This window comes from Marmota monax, unplaced genomic scaffold, assembly GCF_021218885.2.
Source record: "Marmota monax isolate L192 unplaced genomic scaffold, Marmota_monax_Labrador192_F-V1.1 WCK01_AAM20220418_F8-fsc00053, whole genome shotgun sequence".
Lineage (NCBI taxonomy): Eukaryota > Metazoa > Chordata > Mammalia > Rodentia > Sciuridae > Marmota > Marmota monax.
This window is the reverse complement of record NW_026693153.1, coordinates 559,768-573,356: the sequence shown is the minus strand read 5'-3', so window position 1 is coordinate 573,356 and position 13,589 is coordinate 559,768.

Sequence of the window (13,589 nt, the reverse complement as noted above, 5' to 3'; positions counted from 1 at the left end):
TTCAGCAATATAACCATGTTCTTATTATTTCACAGGGCATCATTCTTATCCAATTCCAATCTATACCTGTAGGCACACTGTCCTTTACTTGCTATGCATGTAAATTCATTTTGTCATATTATAAAAAGTGGTGCTACTTATATATTGGGTCTTACAACACCAGGTGATGAACACTTGGAGAATTCAAGATTCTGGTCATTCTTAATGCAGTCAACACACTTCCTCTTTCAGCAAAACTATTTCAACTGGGGGGAGGGGGGATTAGCTTAGATACTGAAGATTTTAGTTTTAAATGATGACTATTTTCTTAAAATTTTGTATTAATGGTGACAGTAGAACTAAGCAAAGAGAGAAGTATTTAGGAAGGTATTACTTCAAAGAAATACTTCTGACATTTGCTCTCCTTGCTGGCCACTGAAGAAAAAAAATCAAATATGTCAGACTACATTGTTCAAGGGTTTGTCCTATGTGTTAGATTACAAGATAACCATAAATTATTTATCTTCATTTTTATATATCCATTTGCACTCGACTTTGCAGCTCTTCCCATCTAAAGCTGAAGCCTATTTCCCTTTTCCATGAATTTGGGTTGACATTGTATCTTGACATCTGTAGTCTGAGGCAGAACTGAGAATTTACTGTACTGTAAATTCAGTCTGTACTCTGGATTTAAGGGCTTTGCATTTTCACTATCTCTTTTGGGAGATTCTGCTCAGCTTCCATGTAAACACTTAGACTGTCCTAGAGAGGATGAAAGACACTGGCTCAGTCACCTCCATCTTTGAGCAGCCTACAGCCAGCCAGCCCTATGAAACAGAGCTGCCTAGCTGAGGGCCAGCCAATGGCAGACCAGTAAGTCCAGAAGAACATTGACCCACAGAATCATGGACTAAATAAAGTAAAATGTTTTAAGTCACATATTTTGTGTGGTTATATTACAAAAGACAATTGTTCACCATATTCTTCTCTGTTAGTTCCATTAGTTTTGAAGGACATATTTGTAAATATGCAGATGGATTCTTAAAATCAAAACTAGGTTGGAATAATATGAAAATCCCGATAAGTAATGTAAAGACTTAAACAAATCCACTTACTCTAACCCTGATGAGAATGGGCAACCATTAGTTTCATTTCATTAATGGATTCAGGTTTTGTGCAAGAATATGTACAGTTAGAAAAAAACTTAACAAAGAGCAACCCCTCTCTTCAACTATACACTTATTGAATGAAAACACCCTTGCTCTCCTCAAGGCAAGGTAAGTGTATTGTGGGGAACACACACACACACACATACACACACACACACAAAATGAAAGAGAACTCTAATACTAGGTCCAGCGCATGCAAAGGAGAGCATTATCTTTATTTGCCAATGGCAGATTAACTCCCACATAGAAGATTAAACAGTTAAAATTAAAATGTCTTGTACTCCCTTATTCATCACTGTCACCTCCTGACTTTTCCACCCTGTCCCAGCTCCTGATGGTACTGGTGTGCTCAATTGCATGAACCTGGTACTTCTGCTGTGAAGCAGCAGCTGATTAAATTCCACCACTCTTCATAGCCCATAAAAAGCCCAAGGAGGAGTAAAGACTAATAACAACCATCGATTAATTTAAAGGTGCAAGTGCATAATGATTCTGTGGTGCAGTTTAGGATTAAGAGGAACACACTACTTAGTAAACTAAATAAAGCATGTTGTGAATGACAGTATTGGTCAATGAGTTATTTGACCAGCAAGCCAATCAATGAAACAGACACACCTGCATAGTTGGAAATGGAAGAAGATGCAATTGATATGTTCCAGCAGCAAACAAGATAGAACTTGCTACTTCAGTCCAGAACTCTATTCTTAGGATCAAGAATACATTCTCAATTAGAAAACTGAATTTGGTTCCACCACACCCTGACTACTACAGTAGTACATACTTCTCTATTCTTTTATATTCTCCTTCCTTGTTCCTTTATTGTACATTAAGTAACTGTTGTATGTGCATGAGCATGTTGATTTTTTTTTTAATTTGTTCCTATTAGTTATACATGACACTAGAATGCATTTTGACACACAGTACACAAATTGAGCACCACTTCGCATTCCTCTGTCTATACATGGTGCAGAATCAATCACACCGGTTGTGTAATCATACATGTATATTGGGTAATAATGTCCACCTCATTTCACCATACTTTCTACTCCCATGACCCTTCCCCTCCCTTTACCCAACTCTGCCCAATCCAAACTGGTAAAGTACTTGCCTAGCATGTATGAAGTACCAGATTTGATCTTCAGCACCACATAAAAATAAATAAATAAAGGTATTATGTCATATTGTATTAATTTTCAAAACTAAATAACCAATGATATATTTTAACTGACATCAAATGGAAAGGAGATGGGGGGAAAACACTTATTCTGTGAAAATATCACCTCTACTCATTAGTGGCAGGTCTAATCTGTATATTCCACTAAGTTATTTTGCTCTCACTGTTTTAACAACAATAACAAAAAAATAAATAATAAAAACACCAACAAAACACTTTGTAAAAACCCTTGAATACCTTATGAACTGGAGAACTTTAATGTTTTTCATGTTTTGTTATAAAACCAAGGAAAATGTTATACCTTTTTTTGTATATAGCTGTTACATGTGGGGCAATCTGTTTTTAAGTAGGGGTAAATTATTCTATAAAAGGATTCTAAGTTGTTTTTCCTTCTTCTTTTTAAAGTAAATTTCTTTCCTTTAATAAACATGTGTGTGTGTGTGTCTGTACACACACACACACACATACACATACATCTTGGCTTTTTCAATGTATATCTCTAACACAGATTTTCCCAGGAAAAAAATACCAACTGCATAATTTCCATCCTTCCCTCTCTCTACCTCTGACAAGCTATATATTGAGATGGTGACCACTCAAGTAAGAGGATCCAGAGCACCTGTGTCACTCAAGGAAGAGAGCTGAAGAGTCACCCTGTATACATTTTTTGATGTGTGTGAAAAAAAAAATGAAATCATTGTTCTGCTTGCAGGAACATTAACTGCAGCATATCCATCCTATTCTAAAAAACTATTAAGATACATGGGTATACTGATGCAAATGATCCTTCAGAATGGATGGAGCATTGATGGAGGACAAATGCAGGAGCAATTGTCTTGAGTAAGTGATCCAGAACACAAGCAAACCTGTGCCATAGCCAGACATATGGATGATTCATTCATTCATTCCCACAGACAAGATACTAGAGTATGTAGGAACAGAATCAAGGCAGTGGATAGACTTAATAGAAGGAGATTTGGGGGGGGGTCCCTTTCATTTCATTTGGATCCAGAAAAATAGAAATCATTGCCTGAGAATACAGAGGGAACTAGAAGTCTGAGGAACAAGAAGATGGAATGAATCAGTCTTCTCAAGTGAAAAGGAAAGTAAATAATTAGACAGATCTTTAAAATGAGTTAACCCAACATAGACTGATAGAGGGGTATGTTTTAACCATGCATTGCTGCTTGGCTATAGGTTTTATCCAAGCAAAAACCTGTGTGTCACCAGAGTGGCAGCTTTGCAACACTTATACTATAAAACATGCAACAGAGAGATAAGAAACCAAAACAACAAAGAGGTAAAGAAGGGCATGAAGCCAGGCATGGTGGTACATGCCTGTAATCATAGCAGCTCAGGAGGCTGAAGAAGGAGGATCATGAATTCAAAGCCAGCCTTAGCAACTTAGTGAGAACCTAAGCAACTAAGTAAGACCCTGCCTCTAATAAAATATATATATTTTTAAATGGGCTGGAGATGTGGCTCAGTGATTAAGCACCTGTAGGTTCAACCCCAGGACTAAAAAAAAAAAGAAGGGCATGATTATTTTTTATTTGTATTTTTTATTTGATCATGAAGTCTCAGTTAAGAAGGGCAGAGAAAGATTACAGGACACTAGAGAGCACACTAGTTTTCTATGGCTCCTAACAAAACATCAAGGACTGGTGATTTGAACAATGGCAATGTACTTTCATATGGCTCTGGAGGCTGGAAGTCCTAGATCAAGGTGCCAATAGAGTTGATTTCTTCTAAGGCCTCTCTCCTTGGATGTAGATGACTGCCTTCTTCTGATACTTTCACATGGTCACCCCTTTGTACTGTCTGTTTTCTCTTCTCCTCACATTGGATGAGGCACCCCCCCAATATCCTCATTTTAACATAATTGCTGCATTAAAGATTTTATCTCCAATACAGTAATTAAGATTTCAACATTTGAATGTGTGTGTCAGGGGGATACAATTCAGACCATTACAAGGCAATAGACATGGAAAAATAAAAAGCGATGACAAGGTAGGAACTGAGGTTATTGAGGCAAAGATCTAGAGTATGATCAAGAGAACGTGTTTCAGAATAGAAGAAAAAAACAAAACACTGTGTAACGAAGAAGTCAAGAACAAGATATGGAATGTATTGCCCTTGTAGATAACTGGGTCACCAAGGTTAATAAAGAAGCTTGTTATATCCCCCAAAGCTCTTGTGGTAGTGCAGGAATGCTCAGAGGTGAAATGATTAGATTATGAGAGTGTGACCTAATCCATAGATTAATTCAACTGATTAATAATTTGAGTGGACTAACTGGATGGTAAAGGTAGGCAGGTAGGGTATGGTTGGAGAAAGTAAGTCACTGAAGGCAGCCTTTGGGGTTACCTCATACTCTCTTTGCCTCCTATCTGGTACCTCATACTCTCTTTGCCTCCTATCTGTCATTGGCTGAGCAGCTTTGCTCTGCCACACCCTTCCACCACAATGTTCTGCCTCACCACAGGCCCAGAGCAATGGAGTTGGCAGATAGCAGACTAACCCACTGAAACTGTGAGCCAAAATAAACTTTTCCTCCTTTAAGTTCTTCTAGTCAGGTATTTTAATCAAAGCAATGCAAAGCTAACATGAAGCCACAATGGAGAAAATAGAGTCAGTCAAAATAGAGTAAGTGCTAAAATCTTCCATTAATGTAAGGGTGGAAGGGAAGAAAGGGACCCATCAGAAAGAAGGCAGATGGCTGCAACAAGGAAGGCATCAGTGATCCAGTTGAGGGCCTGTGTATTAAAGGATCCAAGATTTTGGGGAGTATGGGGGTTCAGGGGAGTAAGGAAAACAAGGGGAAACCCTTATTCTGAAAGAAGAACTGGTGAACAAAGGATACATTATTCCACCTACAAGTACAGGGAAAAATGGGTTCAAGAGAAAAAGGAACTATCATTTGAGGGCTGGAGGAAAAGCAGGGTCCTTAGCAATAATCAAATTTTATTTAAAGCAAGAATTTGAAGGAAAATATAAGAAATTGATGAAAGTAGTTTTTTAAAAAATGAATAGGATAGATATTCCCGGTGATTTCCTTTTCAGGCACATGGAAGACAAAATTTTTCAATCACATTCCAGGGTCATCTGACCATTCCTGAAAAAGAAATGTAAGAAGTGCTGTGCATCACTTCCAGCTGAGATGATGAGGAGTCCTGTACAATTCACCCATTTCAGTCTTAGCCTGTTCAAACCACCACAAAGGCTTCATTTCCAGATGTTTTTGATAGAAGATTGTGAAGTTTTTATCAGTTTCATCTTTAGATGACTAAGTAGAGCTGACTCCCTGCCAATCAATGTTGAACATAGTTTTTAAGGGGTCAGTGGTATTTTAGAATGGGGTGTGTGTGCACATGTATGCATATGTGCATATGTTCTGTGATTTGCTGCCATAGTAAAACCAGGCCTTTCCTAATTTATACAGATATCATGAGCTCTACAATGTGTAGTGGGGAGAAAAGAACACTCAGACTACTTGTTGGAGAATGTGCATAGCCATATTGAAGATGTGAGAATGAGAGGAATGAAGGATGAGCTGAGAGGTTTGGGTTTCATGCAGGAAAGTGAGAATGCAGGGATTGCATCTTAGAAAAAGACAGATTATTAGATATAATTGTAACCTTCTTCAGTGGGTATCATGGGTACTTTGTGGTGAAGAGATAGGAAATGTGGTCAGAAGTAAGAGCCAGAGGTGATGCCACAAGGAGCACAGAGTTCTGGGAATGGCTCCTCCCCACCTCAGATATCCTGTCATAGGCAAGAAAGAGATGTCTCTGTGATTTTAATTTTTTTAGGATAGTCTTATAGGACTAGTGCTCCTTAGAACATTATAACATGCTCCTTAGAACATCTAACATGCTCCTTAGAACATGGATTAACCTTCTGTATGATTTAATATCTACAGATCATAGGAACTCGGGGTCTTTTGCAAATAAAACAAGGGAAGACCTTGAAGAGTTTATCTTCTGTCTTGAGAAGATATTTTACTGGGAGGTACTCTTATTCTACTTAAAGAGGGGAATTTCCTAGCAAAAGTAAGCATCTGTTTTATAAAGGGAACTGTTGGGGGCCGCGAATCAAGTCAAGATGGCGCCTGGCAGTATGCCAGGAAGAGTGGTTTGTGAGGCAACGCCACACCACAGAGCCATTAAGATGGTGGAGATTCCTTATTGGCTGATTGCTGTATCTGGATGATGCTAACTGAGTCAAGCTGTGTGTAATCAGTTAGGTATATATACCGCTGTTGTTCCATAATAAAGCAGTTCCCGCTTCAACCTTCAAGTTGCTTGTCACCTCCTGGTTATTTTGCCCAGACGGACTGTGGCAGAGAACAAGTGAAATAAATGGGACCAGAAGAGCACATGAAACCACTATCAAATGCTGAGGTCTCTTGGGTGAGCTAAAGCAGATGTTAAACAACAGGCAAGTCTTAAGAAGGTGAGCACTGGGTGGTGTCCCACAATGGAAAGATGGGAAATGAAGAGCATACAAGGAAAGCAAGTGGACACTAATGAAACAGACAAGACTAAACCCCATACAGAGGGCAGGAATGGGGCAGCAATATCCAAACACACAGCAGCAGGGCAGCCAGCAAAGGACTTCCTCAGCAAATGTGTTCAGAAGAGGAAAGGATTTCTAATGGAATAACAGAGGAAGAAAAAAAGGCAGGAAAGTTGGACATTGTAAAGCAGTGGAGAAGCTGCAAATCCTCCTAACTTCTAACCACTATACTTTCCTAAGAATGACAGATAGTGGATCCAAAGAGGAACACTGGTGGAATCAGGGAGGTAAGATGGCATGGAAAAGGAACACAGGCTTTGGGGGCAGACCAAACTCTCTCTAAGCCTTGCTTTTGGCACTGATTAATCAGATGATCTTGTCTCCTGTGTTCCTCAGTCTCCTTATCTATAAAATGATATGACAGTTACATATACTGCTTAGCATTGTTGTAAAAATGAAATGAAATGGCAGCTATAAGGAGTCAGCAGAATGTATATGATCTAGAGAAAGTTGCAATGAAGAATAAATCTCATTTCCAGAAAGCAACACTAACTGTTGGAAGCTAGAAAATATTTACCAGCTCTCAATATGAGAGAAACCTGTTGACCTAACTTAAATTCATTTCAACCATGGAATCAACAATGTTTTTTACTAAAGTCTAAAAACACTAAAATGAAACCCAGAAATGGAGAATACCAAGTCTACGTGGATCCTAATAATCATCTAATCATCAGCCTGGAGTCCAAGCCAAAGAGCAGCCCCCAATCATGCCATCCTTCTCCTTCCAGAAAGGCAAACTTGTATGTGTTTAGGAGACTCTAAGTGATTGATGTCCTCTCTTCACAAAATGTATGTATGTATGTATGTATGTATGTATGTATGTATGTGTATGTGTGTGTGTATGTGCACACCTTTATTGTGCAAGCTCATATATTTTATACACAAACTGCATCCACAATAAGTTCTCTGTTAAAATAACTCAAAGCTTCGGTTAGCCCTTCTGCCAGAGAATTAGAGGTACTCTGTATGTTCAACATCCTGTAGAATGAGAACATACTGTGGCCAAATTTGGCCAAAAGATATGCATACATACTGGAGGGGAAAAAAACAGTAGTGAAGTAACCACATATGTCCATTCCAGGAAAAGCAAAGTTGTTAGTTATCCATGTACTTGCTACACTATGGTATTTTCTGTTTAAATATCATGAAGTGAATTTATTCCTCACAGGATTCCGCTCTCTGTTCCTTTATTTCCAACCTAGACTGGGTTTCCACAGTACAGAAATTGAGAATAGCCAAGTCCACATAAAGAAAAAACAAATTTTCTGCTTAACAAGTGCTATTAAATATTAAATAATAAGCATACGTATCTTAAAGCAAACAACTCCTAGTCTGCTAATTCAATAAATGATATTTACACAATGTTATTAAGAACTACTTAATTACCAAAAAATTTCCATTTGTACGTAGTATTCCATTTCAACCAAGCTCCTACAGTTTACTCATTTGCTACAGATCAGTTGCTCCTAAAAATTAGGGTCAATTTCTGCTTCTGCATGAGCAATGTAAAAAAGGTAATAGAAGAAAGAAAACATGAAGATAAAGCAAGAAATCCAGCTCCTTTCTTTACTCTCATATTCATAAACAAATACATGACTTGAAGATGAACTTAAGATCTATTTATTTTACAATTTTAAACAATAACAGAATCTTTTTTAAAAATGAATTTGTCCAGGAATCCTAAATTTCTACCCACTCAACTAAACACATAATATGTATATGATTGGAAATTACTATTTTTATGGTCATATTTTTATATTCAACATGTAATGTGAATAAACCATGTTTACCCACTTGCTTTTTTCTACAGCAGTATTGAGTATTGTTTCAGTTAAAAAAGATCTTTCCAGATATCTCCTTGGAAACTATCTTTCACTCACCTCTCTACTTTATTCTCCATATCTACTCAATAATCAAAATTCTTTAGATACAACAATTCATTTGATATATTAGCTTGATATCATATGCCAGGAACTGAAGTAAGCATTAGAAAAATAAAGAAATGAGAAATGGTTCCTTCTATCAAATAACTCATAGCATAGTTGTAAAGTAAAATCAATAATCAATTACAGTGATACGTTTTCAATAGAAATATATCCTGAACATTCTCTCACTGGGTGAGCAGTCAGAAGTAAAATTGTTGAAGAGGATTTAAAAAAACAAAGCAATGAATTAGGTGCCAGGTTGGGGCAAGAAAGGGAGACAGGGGTAGCATGAAGAAGTAATTAGAAGAATGTGAAAATGCACACACAGGAAGCTGCATGACTTCATTAGGAAACGACCAAACTGAAGGATGACTGGAACTGAGCCTATGATGGATAAGCAGGATGTAAAATTATATAATAGAGAATGAATTATGGAGTATCATGTCTTTGAAGTTAGGAGTAATTCATTAATGATTTCTAAGTAGTGACATAATGAGATCCCTTTTCTAGAAAGACTGCTCTTGCTGCATTAGGTAGATTAGATTAGATGGATACATGTAGGAATGCTGAGAGAGGGAAATCAGATAGGAGTTACTGAATAAATGTAGAGGAGAAAATTATCTTAGCCAATGGTCTGCATTCTCCCCAACATCAGCTTTATGTAGTGATGAAAGAAAAATGTAAAATATTCACTTTTCAATCAGAACATCAAGCATAAAACTGGGTGTTCAATGGCTATTCCAATCAGAACATTGTATTAATTACCAAAATAGCCACAGAAACACCATAAGAACAATGATAAACTATATAGTAATGATTAAAATGTGGACTTTAGTATAAAACAGATCTTGGTCTATACTTACTAGTGGTATAGACTTCAGCACATTACTGAATTTCACCAAACTTCATTTTCTTTATCAGCAAGTGAGATTAATAATCATAGCTACCTCTTGTAATAACTACAAGGAACAAATGGGCTAATTCATAGAGTAAGCAACCTGTGAAGAAAAGCTCCTTTCATACCCATGTAGAATTGTTTGCCTCTGTAATAAACCTATAATGAACTGAAAAGGATAGTACTACAATAAAACATGACTATTATTATTAGTTATTTCACTTCAAATAGGTTACTCCTTATCATTGAGTTTTGATCTCCTCTGATCAATAGAGACAAATGCTTTAGTCCTATTTATGTAATAAGAATGCTTTTTGATGTGAGATAACATGTGAAAGTAGTTTGGATATTCTAAAGTGAAGAATACATGTAAGACATGATGGTCAGACCTTGGTACACTTTACTCTGGACAGTTCCAGCCACCCAGAAGTAATTCTGAACTACAGTATGGAAATTGTACTACAGGAATACGAGGCTCAGATGAGAAGTTCTGGCCTCTAGTCCCAGCACTGCAACTAACTTGTGACCCATGGCCAGTAACATACCAGCTTATATCCTCCACTTCCTCATCAGTAATTTAAGGGAGTGCGTTCCAAACCCTTTAAACCATTTTATTGCAACTCCAAGAATCTGATTTCCTTAGCTAACTAAGACAAGTTTAAATGCTCAATAGTCCACATTTTCCTCTAGATCAATAAATTTCACTGAAATTAAGCAAAGATAGGATTTAATATGGGTCAAGAACCTTTCTACCCCAGAATCAATGCAATCTCACATTATTTAATTTTTCACATGCTTTAATCTGTGGTGACATTCAGAAATGAGCAGATGAAATGCAATTAGCCCACCAGAACTCAGTTATCAGGCTTCCCCTGAAAGGTATTTATGCTGCATCTTTTAACTAATTGAGGGTACATGTGAAACGATTCTGGTCAGAATCAGAAAAAAAGTAGAAGGTAATAAAGTTCTGCAAAGGGAAATGAACTTACTATCTACTCTTTTATTTTTTTTTATATTCCAAACATCACGTTTATTTTCCATTGATCTCTGTTACTCAAGTTTCATTAGAGTGCATAGATCGTTGTTGTTTTGTTTTTTCCCTTAAGTAATATAATCTGAAAGGTTAAAAAGGGAAAGGGCCAAGAATAGCTAATGCTATGAGAAAATTATTTTTTTGGGGGGTGAATCAGTAGGACACCAAACTCTCCCACTATGTTCTGAGGTTCAAGGGTCTGAACTATAAACCCTGTGGAAAACTGCATAAGATTTTACCACTGTTGATATTGTCACTGCTTTTGAGTTGTTTCTCTGAATAAAAATCCTTGTTCCCCAAAGAACAAATGACAAAAGTATACTTTTAAAATAGCATTCCTCCATCTTAGCACTGTTGCAGTTGGATTCAAATAATACCTTGGGGGCAGTCCTATGATGTACAGGAAGTTTAGCAGCATTCCTGGTTTCAACCCACTTGACGCTAGAAATGCTCAACTATGCCCAGCTATGACAGTCAAATATTTCCACACACTGCCAAACATCCCTCAGAATGACAGAATTGCTTTCATTTGTGAGCCACAGATTTAAAGAAAACTCAGATAAACTTGCTTAGTCCCCAACTTGTATCACCCCACTGTCATTATCACACTGAGAACATTCTTTATCCATTGTAATATCAAATAAGAAATTACTATCGAAATACAGGATTCTTGGCTATTGTCCAGACCACCAGAACAATAGCCAAGAGACATCCTATTCCGTGAGCTTTCATTCATCAAAGGTTTGTTGATGACCCCCCAGGAACAACAAGTGTCTCAGTAACGCCTTCTTCACAGCTCTCTAACAGCATCCTTCCCTGGGTCAGGATCCCTAGTACCTCGGCTCCTGGCAGATGGCAATCAGGAGTGCTTAATAATCATTATTTCCATGTCTGATTTCCCCAATTTGGGGTTTTAAGACATTTACTAGTGTCTTTGAACAAAGCATGAGAACTCTGAAGACCCATCAGATGTAATGCCCCTTCACAGAGATCTTGCACTAACCTGGCCCAAGGTTTGGGATCTACCCTTTAGAGACAGTATGTGTGGCTGATCTGCTTGGTAATGGTTCCTGCTACTTCATCATCAGGCTGTGACAAGGGAAGAGCAAGCCTTTTCTTCCTGGGTGCTATGGATTTTGCTGACACAAAGGATGTCCTCTATCTGGAGTTGTGCAGATTCTAGGAACTCACATCTTTCCTGTATTAACCTATGTGAGCAACCTGTCAACTTGTTGAGCAAAAGACTGGCTAGAAATTTTGAGAGACTTACATATCAAGTAAAAAGATTTACCTTATATTTTCTTTGCCTTATATAAGCACCTCGTTTTAGCAAAAGGATTCCAATAAAATATTGTTAAAAAGATTTGCTAAGATTCTCAGCACCCCTTGCAGGATGTGAAAAGTAGAAGACTTCAGGTATAAAAGCACATGGGATAGAGGGAGGAGTAGAGTGATTTCTAACTTATGTTGATGTATAGAATCTAAAGGGCTCTTCTCTCTTCTTTCCTTCCCCACCTTACAGTGATCTCCTCTTATAAATCTCCCTCTGTGTCTCTGTTTAACTTTCTTAACTACTTTCCATAAATTTTGATAGTTTGTACTTTCTTGATCATTCAACTTGAAGTATTTTCTAATTTCTTTTGGTCTGTTTTTAAAGCCTGTAATTTATTCTTTGGTTATTTATAAATATATCCTAACTAATCTCTGAATATGGTCACCAACACTCCTCCCATCTCAGTACATATGTGCTTCACATCAAATTATATAGATGATTTTACCCTGGAATCTGCACTACCTTATTAACTGACTTTGACCAACAGAAGGCAAGAGAAATGATGTTGTGCCAGTTCCAGGAGGAGTCAATCCAATCTATAGTTGAGCTGTGTCTGGATTTGTTGCAGTTTTATTTAAATTCTTGTTACTGATTCCTCAGATATTTCCCCAGCAGGATAAGAAGTGCGATTCAAACACCAGCAATGCTCCAGTTCCATGATTTTTTAGCCCACCACCAGCTTTTAAGATATGTGTGTAGCTCCCTTTGTATTCGTGTCCTAAGCCATGAACATCTCTCTCTAGTCTTCTGTCCTGCCCCAACAGTCACTGGGCCATTGCTCTGCAGTCAGTAAATTTGCATGCATACCAGGGGGCCTTCTCTCAGTTCTCACACCAGGTCCAAGCCTTCATGCTGACTCTGTATTCTAGGAGAGCAATGATTGGAGGGCAGATGTGAGATTGCTCTCTGAATGGGTCTCCTGGGAATATCATCCAACAAATCAACCCTCACACATTGTTAAACGTTTATTAAAAACCACTGGTTTCTTCTCATCCAGTTCATGGTGAGCCAGTACACAGTCTATTATCCCTCCGGGTATGAGAGTAGCCATAGGTTCTTCTCTGCTAAGAAGAGCTTTTCCTTTATTAGAACCTAGTTCATGGTGGTTCCCTAGCTTTTTGCTATTAGAGTTTATTGGATTGTCTCATCTTATATTGGGATTGATACTCTTTTGCAATTTTCTACCTCAAAACTGGAAACAGAAGTCCTTGTATTTAAGGTCTATACCTTTCCTATTCAACAGATTATCCAGTAATAATGAAGGCTGCTCAAACTTCCTTCTCACTTATTAGTCTGAATTGTTAGGAGCCCTCTTGATGTTCCAGATCATAAGCCAACTATCATCAGTACAACAGATAAATAAGCAGTCTCACCACCTCACCTACCAACCTTTGGTTATATATACAGGATTGGGATGGAAACTTTAGGGTCAGAGTCTGTTTATGAAATTAGCATGGCTGACCTTTCATTAATGCACCAATAGTCCTCTACAGCACAGACCTT